The sequence below is a fragment of the Gavialis gangeticus genome, unplaced genomic scaffold (assembly GCF_001723915.1).
Source record: "Gavialis gangeticus isolate Ggan-Ray unplaced genomic scaffold, GavGan_comp1, whole genome shotgun sequence".
In the NCBI taxonomy this organism is placed as follows: domain Eukaryota; kingdom Metazoa; phylum Chordata; order Crocodylia; family Gavialidae; genus Gavialis; species Gavialis gangeticus.
The window spans coordinates 128,389,443-128,400,338 of record NW_017729025.1 but is presented as its reverse complement, the minus strand read 5'-3'; the positions used below and the strand labels follow the sequence as shown (position 1 = coordinate 128,400,338).

At 45.0% G+C, this 10,896-nt stretch overlaps 1 protein-coding gene across 1 annotated transcript in view; it reads right to left on the bottom strand.

The window, feature by feature from the left end:
• Positions 1-10,896, bottom strand: part of SPON1 (spondin 1) — a 465,900-nt gene that overhangs the window by 382,079 nt on the left and 72,925 nt on the right. The window lies entirely within an intron of this gene.

Genomic DNA, 10,896 nt, shown 5'->3' with positions numbered 1-10,896 from the left:
GGGCGGGGCCCAGAAGCCCCCCCCCCCCCCCACCTCTTCCGTCACCCAAACACCACAAATCTCACACACTGCATGCCTAGCCACCAGACTGGGCAAGACAGGACCCGCTGGTGGAAGCCATGACTGCAGGCACAACTGCCACACTGCAGTCCTGCCCCGTGACTATGCTGGTAGTAGGACATGGAGCCCCAGCTGATGGGGGCTCCTAGTCCCAGTAACCACCAGGCCAGCTCTTGCTGTCACCTAGGGTCCTGGCACCGCATGCAGAAGCCACATGCCCTTGGGCCAGGCCAGGTACTGCCTCCATGTGCCCTGCACACCATCGGGCTGGCCTGGCCTAAGGGTGTGCAGCATCTGCATGCAGTGCCGGGACCCTAGGTGACAGCAAAACCAGCCTGGTTCTACCAGAGGGTGTGCCAGTGGGCCAGGCCTATGTCCTGTGGCAAATGCACTTGCCAGGGATCTCAACCAGGAACGGGCATAAGTACTCTAACAGCTGCTGCTGGGGGAGGGGGGACTGTGCACCATGTAGGGGGAACCCACCCATCCCAAGCAGTCCCTCCACCCCCATATAGTCCCTCCACCCACAGTCCCACCCATCCCCACACACACAGTCCCCCCCACTCCCAAGTCCCCTGACTCCCATGTCCTTACACCTGGGGCAGAGCCTGGGTCAATCTATTGCTGCAGTCTTGCCCCGCTCCTATTTGCTCCAGTACACTGGGGCAGCAGGGGCATGAGGCAGCCATAGAGACGCTCTGGCCAGGTGCTAGAGCATCTTCTTGGAGGGCCCAGCTTCTGGCTGCCTCTGGTCATGCTTCAGGAGCACACCCTGTGATGCTTGTTTCCTGCATGGTTTTTTTTTGTTTTTATACTGGGATTTCCCAGTACCAAATTTAGAGCCCACACCGCAAATATGTAGTACAGGAAACATTTTTTCGTTCTTAGTGTGCCTCTTGCAGCATCTGAAAATGCTTTCAGGTGCTGCAACAGGCTTGTGCTCACTTGTCTGAATCTGGCTAGCAAGGTTAAAATCTTATTCCCATTCATAAAACAGTTTCATAGCATATCTCCATATGAGAGACAATTTGCATACATTCTTTCTTCATGTAGTTGCCAATCAGTTCACAAATGGAAAGAGAATAAAAATTATGAAATTGTTACTATGAATACTTGAACCAATGGCTGTATTAAACTGATGAACAGTATAGACTAAATTAGAGTCTGTGGCCATATCCACACGTGGTGTGGACATTTGGTTGCCTAGGGACAACTAACAGTGGTGCACCTTGTGCTGCTGCTAGTTGTCCCTGGGGAATGCCCATGCCACATGTCCTCTGGCACGTTACCCCGGGGGTGGTAGGGGAGGCTGGAGCACTGGACTGGCCCCAGCAGCCTTACCTGGGATCCTGGAGCCCTCCTGGAGCTGCAAAGGCAGTGATTCTGCTGCATGGAGCCTGGCCAGCAGCTGCAGCTATGACCGGCTTTTATTTCCTCTGGCATGCTGGGGCAGCGTGCTGGAGCAGCTGGGACATGCAGCAGGCATAGAGATGCTCTGGTCAGGTGTTAAAGCATCTCGTTGGATGACCCAGCCTCCAGTTGCTTTGGGGCACACTCCAAGAACATGCCCTGTGCTGCTTTTTTCTGGCGCGTTTACTTTTAATACCTGGATTTCCTACTATCAAATTTAGTCAGCACTGCAAACATTTTTCATTTGTGGTGTATCTCCTGAAACATCTCAGACTGCTATGAGATGACACGGGCAAGTGCTCACTCATGTGGATGCAGACTGTGAGACTATGGTTTTGGCTCAAAGATGCCTGCACAAATACAATTCTCTTCACCATTTTTGGCTGCATCTACACATGATGCTGAGTGCGTAGATGTTACTATACGGTAATTTAATACTTTATGCACAAATGTCTTTTTGGGCCACTACTGCACAATAGCCTAATACTACTGTGCAGAAATATTGTATCACAGTTTTTGCCATTTGATGCTACAGGTTTTAATTTTAGATCTGTGTTTGAACAAATGCAAAAACATCAAAGAGGACAGAGGTGAAACTGGGAAAGTCTGTTTTTGTTTGGAAACACAAAAATGCTATAATTTAATATTTTCACTTCAAAATCATAAAATGACTGACATTAACTTGAGGAAGCACTGACTGCCTCCAAACTGGAAGCAGTTTCAGTTACTGAGATGTAATGTTAGCCTTTTGGTAAACTTTTTTGATTTCAAGTTTATAAGACTCAAAACTTCAGTGGTTTTAGCTGTTGTTATTTTTTTACTCATTAGAAATAAGGCAACGATATTGAACAAAAAACAGAAAAGCACTGTTATGGATTAGACATTCATTTGTTTAACAAAGGTAGCTCTCTCACTGAAGCATGACTATTTCAATTACTTATGCATTAGGTTTATATATTACCTATAAATTTTGCTAGGCTGGTCAGATACATGTCTCACCAATTTGAATTAACACGAAGTATGCAAGTCTTTAAAATTAATTCATTCATATCATATACCATACAGGTTTATGGTATTTTCATCGTTAATTTATAAGAACTTTATCATAACAATTTTGCTGTGTAAATGTTTTTTATTCCTCAACTGAACAGGTACAATATTTAAATGACAAAACAACATTTATTCATTTACTAGTTATTACTTAAAACCTATAAGTCTGAATAGTCTGAGTTTTTGCTGAAATTCCAGGTATTTTAAAAATTTTTATAGGAATATAAAAAAAAAAAAAAAAAGGAAATCCATATGCCCCGAAACAGAAAATAATAGAAGCTGCTTTACAGTTTGGCATTGAGGAAGTAAATTTAAACAAGTGTTGTTTCTTTAACTATCTATGATTGATGGTCTTTCCTTCTGTAACATCATAATATTGCTGGGTTTATAAATCACCGCAGAATGTAGAATGTCACGTTCTAGAAGACCAGGCCTATTTAGCCAAGCAGGCAATGCATTACCTCAGCTTCTTAGAACCATAACTCGAGACAAAACCTTTAGGCAAAACTAAACCAACCCTCTGTTTTTCCTACTTTTATTTCCTTTGCTTCTTCAGTGCCCTGGGAAATGAAAACCACCCTATATATAATAGTGAAACAAGCTGAACAATAAGAAAAGCTTAAATGTTTACTCAGAAAAGCTGGTGTTAGGTAACCACGGAGAAAAGCATGACACTATTAGCTGATATTGTATACAGTATTATCCTTAGCATTATGAAAAGCATAAAAATTCTGGTTCTAACCTAGCCCCGGTTATATACCACCACACATTCTTCATTCAATCAAAACTCCCACTGAAATAAACTACTTGAGGATTCAAATGCAAGTCAGGGTATCATAACCTGGCCCTGAGTTATGCAACACACATTTCTGAGAGGTAGGCCAATAAATATTATTATCTTGAATTTGCAGGTAGGAAAAGTAAGACAAACAACTGCACAGTTATTACTGCATAGTCATTTAGCATTTGTATAAACAAACCGAACAGCTTCGGGTGACGCTGACTGTTCATTAGCTTGTTACTACTGTGCAACAGCGTCGCATCTCGCTTCCTGCCACACACTGCTACTGTGCAGTAGTAACAAGCTACTGTGTGGTCAGCATCTTGTGTACATGACCCCACAGAGTGAAAGAATTGTAATATGGACCCATGTGTCTTGATCACTCAATAACTTGTAAAATCCCATTGCTGGTTATTTGGGGAACACCTACATGTTTTCATTAAAAATAAAATTAAGAAAAGACAAGATATGTCCTTCTCCTTTCCTCTCAAAATCCATTTTTATCACTTGAACCAAAATATATATTTTTTTAAATGAAGGAAACTGTAGGTAAGGCCTTCTCACCTTCCTTCCATCCCTACAACCACTAAACTCTCCTACCATTTCCCTCTTTTCCTCTCCCACTGATTGAGTACTGAGTTCATGAAAGCTTGTGCTTTATTATTTAGTCTATAAAATGCGTATCTACTAGGGCTGTGCAAAGCTTCGGTAGCCAGTTTGTTTCAGAGGAGATTCAGCCTGATTTGGCAGCTGAATCTCTGAATCCGAATTGAAATCATGAGACCCATTAGTTTCTCCAAATTGAATCAGAAGCCTCCAAATGGATTCAGAGAGATTCGAAGATTTGGCCATAGACTGTACAAGCAGGCACTAGGTAGTACCAGCAGGAGCAGGTGGGGGAGCAGCCAGGTGAGCCAGCAGCCCCAGGAGAAGATGCGGCTCATCCGGCTGCTTCTCCAGCTGCCCTCCCCCACCCCACCCCCCAGGGTGAGGCAGGAAGTGCTGGCAGGCCCAGGAGAAGCTGCAGGGGCTGGAGGAAATGATTGGGGAGATGGAGAATCAAACCAGGAACTGGGGAAATCAAACTGGGAACTGGCGGGAAGCCCGTGTTCATTCCCCCAGGTCCCAATCATTCCCCCTCAGCTTCTCCTGGGGCTGCCAGCACTGCCTGCCTCACCCCAGCAGGGGGGCAGGCAGGGGGGCAGCCAGACAAGCTGCAGCTTCTCCCAGGGCTGCCAGCTCAAGCTGGGGCTCATTCAGCTGCTTCCACCAGCACTGCCTGACTGCATAGTCTGTGGTTGAATAAGATTCGGCACTGAATATCTTCAGATTTGGATTCAACTGAATTGAATTGAGACAGTGATTTGAATCACCAAATTGAATCACTGTTCCATCAAATCTAAATCCAAAGCGAGTACTTTCTGCTTCACACAGGCCTAGTATCCACCTGGTCTTCTGCCTGACTGGAGACTAACTTGGCTAACTAGATCCCTCAGCCACCATTCTCCCAACAAAGGAAATAAAAGAGAAAAAAGGATAATAAATCAGAAATAGGGACACAACGAGAGTTTGAAGAGTGATAAATAGGTATGAGGAAAAGAGAAAAGGGTGTTTTTTAGAAGCAGCAAAGAAGCACAAGGAATGCGCTAACCCTCAGATGAATTTTAAGAACCAAAAAAAGATTCAAAGAGCCTTTGGGGGGGATGACAGATCAAGGCCCCCAGCGGTGATGGAGGGAGTGGGGTTATGGCTGGGACCTCAATCTTCCCTGCCCCCACCCCAGCCCTTTCCCCTCCCCCCTACCCACCCCAGGGACAGGGGGTAGATCTTGACTTCCTTTTAAATTTCAAAGGTGATCTCCAACTTAAAAGGGTTGGAGACAACTCCATTAAAGAAAGAACCTCCTTACCTAGGTTTCAAGTCAAGTTTTAAAGGAGATCTTATCTTACTTAATCTTAGCTGTTATCTGGCAGCAGCTCTGCAGAGAAGGACCTGGTGGACAATAAGCTGAATATGAGCCAACAGTGTGCCCTTGTTGCAAAAAAGTCTAGCGGCATTATGGGCTGCATTGGTAGGAGTGCTGCCAGCAGATCAAGGGAAGTGATTATTCCCCTCTATTCAGCACTGGCGAATCCACATCTGGAGCACTGTGTTCAGTTTTGCCCCCCCCTTACAGAAAGGATGTGGTCAAATTGGAGGGAGTCCAGAGGAGGGCAACAAAAATGGTGAGGGGGCTGGGGCACGTGACTTATGAGAAGAGGCTGAGGAAACTAGGCTTATTTAGACTAGAAAAGAGAAGACTGACAGGGGTTTTAATAGAAGCCTTCAACTACCTGAAGAGGGGTTTGAAAGAGGATGGAGCTAGAGTGTTCTCAGTGGTGGCAGATAACAGAACAAAGAGCAATGGTCTTAAGTTGCAGCCAGGGAAGTTTAGGTTAGATATTAGGAAGAACTCTCTCACAAGAAGGGTAGCAAAACACTGGAACAGGTTACCCAGAGAGGTGGTGGAATCTCCATCCTTGGAGGTCTTTAAGATCCGGCCAGACAAAGCCTTGGCTGGAATGATCTAGTTGGGGATGGTCCTGCTTTGAGGAGGGGGTTGGATAAAATAACCTCCTGAGGTCGCTTCCAACCCTAATTTTCTATGATTCTTATCTTAGGCTCATCTGCAGATGGACTATTCAGCAAGAACCATATTTTAAGGCTGAATAGCAAAGATTCTGAGATAAACCCAGATTTGTATACTCTGGCTTAGCTAAAATATTAAAAAGCTAATGAAATAATGTTAGACAAGATAAGAAACAGTTCCCAATAGGTGCTGCTATACTTAATATTCATATGCCTATGAACTTTAAGCAACCTTAGCAAGACCTCCAACCTAGTTTTTTTTTCCCCATTCTATCTTTCTTGAATTTTCTAAAGTGGCTCACACCTTGTGATGCCAAAGCTTAAACATTTACTTGGACCCTTCTTCTCTTGCCTCAACTTTGGTCAAGCAAATGCAAGCAAATTCTATACCATATCATCATTAAGCAACTTAATGCCTACTAAAAGTCTACAGGCAAATGTTTTGTTGCACGATGTCCGAGGATGAAGGAAGAAAAAAAATCAGGACATTTGAAGGGAAAGCAAGGCAGAGAGACAGAGGGCGCATATACACATCACCCTATGGTGACATAGCAACGCACTACATTAGCACAAGGTGCACTATGGCCACATAGCAGTTGCGTGGGTCTACAGGCAATTGCCAGGTATGTCACTGTAGCAGCACACTCCCCGGATATAGTGCACTGCTACAGCGACATAGCAGGGAAATCTAAGTGTGCGCTATGCTTTAGTACTACCAAAAGGATTCAGATTCCAAAAGGAAGTACTAAAGCACAGCGCCATTGCAACATTGCCATATGGTGACATGGAGAAGGGATGTCTAAGAGTAGGTCTTCACAGACAGTTATCCTGGACTCTTACTTGGGTTCTAGTCTAATCTCTTAAAATAGACACATATAAAAATCTCTAAATCTAGTTTGGGATTGCTTTAAGCTCCGGCTAGCTGGCTTACCTGGGAATATAGGTTAACATGTGGACTCCAGTTTATATTGGACTGGAACCCACCAACTTTATAGTGAGGACAAAGGCTAAGACACTAACACCATTAATCCCCTGGTGTCCTTCTCCTGTTTACCATGGGAGAACAGACAAGTGTGCTCACAAACAACTGTGATAGAAAACCTCAAAGAAAACCTAGATCACATCCAACATATATGGATTAGGCTAGAAAAAGTGACTCAGTAACACAGGGGCTTTGTTGTAGATATGCTGACACCTCACCTCAATCATCCCAATTTAATATGCAGCGAAGACAAATCTTAAAAGAGTCTGAGACACTGTCTGGCAAAAGGTAGAAGGCAGATACTTGGGGTGGGAAAGAGGGAGACAGCTCTCTGAGGGAAATTTTTGACACAGAATATGGACAAATAAGGAGGACTATGGAAGGAATGAAATAGCAATCTATCCTCCTTGCTGCAAGTCAGGAAGAGGCACCTCCCAACACTTCCTGAGAACCCTAAAACATATTTTTGATAAGCATCTTAACTAATGCAAGCTTATTAACCAAGGTTCTAAAATTTAAATTTTTTTTTATGTTATCCAAAAACATGTCACTACATGTTCTTCAGTTGTCACTGGTCTCTATTTTGCTTTCATTCATTTTGCAGCACTTAATAGCAAAACCTTTTTTGGATTTATGGTAGAACCAAGCAAAACTACATGAGAAGTCTTAGTTTTTCTCAACTTTCACTAATACTAGCAAAAATGACAAGATATGCAACTGTCATCAGTCAGCTGTCATGTTTTCTGCTAAGATAATTCATCTTAACTGGAGAACATGGACGAGGAAACTGCATTATCTTTCACAAAAGAACAATGGAACAAAGATCAATGCTGGAAACTTTGTACATCTTTAAAGCTACATCTTTGAACCAAGATTAATTAATTAAGTAGATTTTCAATTTATTCTTCAGAAATACAGACATATATAAGAATTGTGTTAAAATGCAAAGCTGCTTCTCAGACTGTTCTTAAAAAGGATGGAGTTTCTGAAAAACTGTAAACACTGTAGATAACAGTAGTTCCATCTTCTCTAAGCTTGCTGCAAATCACCATTTCAGATTCAAATAGTTACTACAGTATGGTGACTTTGTATGCTTTAAAGAAAATAAAAACTTTAAAGAATAGCCTCAACCCAAAATGTGTGCGATGAAATAATTACAGGGAAGTGTAAATACTTTAAGACCCACAGGATGAGAGTTAGTCAGAAATTACAGGTGAGCCTTTTTCCTGTATTATTGATCCCAAGTGCAGGTTAGTTTATGTGCAAAAGGTATATTTACTAGGTTCTGTTCCTTGGCAGCCTACATGAAATAAACTGATGTTCTCTGTTTAGTTTCTACAAGCATTCACACTCCAGAATGCCAGAACTACTACACGGTGTGGACATACATAACAAATGAACTGTTCCAAAATGTCACTGGTTAGAAACCAATTCATAATTATTACAGGACTGGTAGACAGATGACATGGACACACAACACTTAGACTGGTTGAAATGTGCTTCAGACCTGAAAATGGACAAATATGCCAACCAATTAAACAAATTTAAAACCACCTGGAATATGTACCTGGGGGGAAAGAAATCAAGTACTCTTTTGACCTAGTTCACTGTAAATTGATTTACCACCATGTGGGGCCAGCACGCATTCCATGACACTGGTCTGGGCAGTCCTCCTGTCATTCCACACTGCATCACCCCTCTCCCCCACCACTGCTGCAGCTGGCCACTCTAGGCACAGACAGAAGTGACTTTTTTGAGTGATTTAACCCCTGAAAGTGCTCTACAACCATGTCATAATACATGTGCACAGCTGCAGAGTGCATTGAAAATGGCCAATCATGCAAAAAATGAATCCTGGTTAAATCACGTATTACATTAAGGCACTCAGAAGCAGAGTGCTTTAGGGAACTTGTGTTACCTCCAGGGTTCATTTTTTGTGTGGGGGTAGAGCTGGGTTGGTGCCTAGTCCTGCCCCCTAGGCTGGCAGGGGGAAGGAAGGGAAGCTCCAGGCTGCTGAATGGCCACACCTGAGGGAGGGGGCAGGGCTGGGGAAATTCCCCTCCCCCCTCAGCTCCAGCCATTCAGCAGCTGGGAGCTGCCTTCCCGCCCCCTCTCCCTGCCTCACTGACAGCCCCAGAGCTAGGGGGCAGTGGGGCTGGAGAGAGAGGCAGTTTGGCAATCTCCTAGGAGGCTGCTGGAGCATCCCCACCTGCTAGCCTGGGCCACTGCAGCCTGACTCCAGCCCCCCTCCCCCACAACCCAACAGATAAATGTCCATGTAAAGTGCTTTGAGTTAGAGTGGTGCCTCAGCATCTGTCTGCACCCTCTGATATGTAGCCAGAACTTAACCGCCACTGTACAGGCAGGATAGAATGGGGAGGAAAGGTGGGGGTGTTGCGTGCTATGTCAAAGAGCAATACAAACAGCACGGGGTCAGAGTTGGGGCAGACTGAAGTGCTCTGGATTAGAATACAAGGGGGTCAGGGGGAAAGGGACTTAACAGTGGGTCTCTACTACAGACCACCCAACCAGGGGGAAGAGCTAGACTGGGAATTCTCAGGTCAGCTCACAGAGGCAGTTAAAAGTCAAGGGATGCGGTCATCATGGGTGACCTAAACTACCCAGACATCTGCTAGGAGGAGCAGTCAGCTAGGTCTGACCACTCACATAGGTTCCTAGCTGAGATACAGAACCTCCACCTAACCCAGGAGGTGCACAGTCCCACCAGGGGGAATGCCTTGCTGGACCTCGTCCTAGCCACAGGCGACAACCTGGTGAGGGGATTGTGGGTTCTCAACCACCTGGGCGATAGCGATCATCGCCCACTGGAATTCACCATCCAGCACAGGGTGTCACAGGCCTGCAGCAAGGCAGCAGCCCTTGACTTCAGGAAGGCTGATTTGAATGAGTTAAGAAGATTAGTCAGGGAGGCACTGAAGTCCCGGAGGAGAGGGGAGTTGGGAGTCCAAGATGAGTGGTCATTCCTTAAGGAGATGATTCTCTGAGCCCAAAAGGTGACAGTCCCAATGCAACTCAAAGAGGCAAAAGTGCTCAAAAGCCCCCAAGGCTCACCAAAGGCATTCAGGATCACCTGAAAGCTAAAAAAGAGGCACACACCCAATGGAAGGGAGGGACCATCACCAAGGAGGATTATACCTCCATTGCTCAAGACTGTAGGGGGGCTGTTAGGAAGGCTAAGGCGGACACAGAACTGGGACTAGTGACCCGGATCAAACACAACAAGAAGTCCTTTTTTAAATATATAGGAAGCAAAAAGAAAGCACCGGGTAACATGGGGCCCCTGCAGGACACGCCTCGCAATCTGGTGGTTGCACTAGACAAAAAAGCTGATCTCCTTAACAAATTCTTTGCCTCCATATTTCTGAGCAGGGACCAGGACATCCACCCCACCGGGATCCCAGATGAACTCAGGAGAAGCACAGGTAGGCCCAGGGTCAGAGAAGACCTGGTCAGAGAACTTCTGGAGGAACTGGACATCTTCAAACCAGCAGGTCCAGATGAGCTCCACCCAAGGGTACTGAAGGAATTGGCAGAGGCCATTGTGGGAACCCTGTCATAGCTCTATGAGCACTCCTGGTGCTCTGGTGTGGTGCCAGAGGATTGGAAAAGGGCCAATGTGGTCCCCATTTTCAAAAAAGGGAGGAAGGAGGACCCAGGAAAGTATATACCCATTAATCTTACCTCGGTCCTGGGGAAGCTCTTTGAGAAAATTATCCAAAAACACATCTGTGAGGAACCAGCAGGGGAGATTATGCTTAGGGGCAACCCACACGGGTTCATCAGAGACAGGTGTTGTCAGACCAACCTGGTGACCTTCTATGACCAGGTCACAAAATCCTTGGACGCAGGTGTTGTGGTGGACGTAGTCTTTCTGGACTTTAGGAAGGCCTTCGACACCATCTCTCCCCCCATTCTCATCAAAAAATTAGGTGACTGACATCAATGCCTACACAGTCAGATGAGT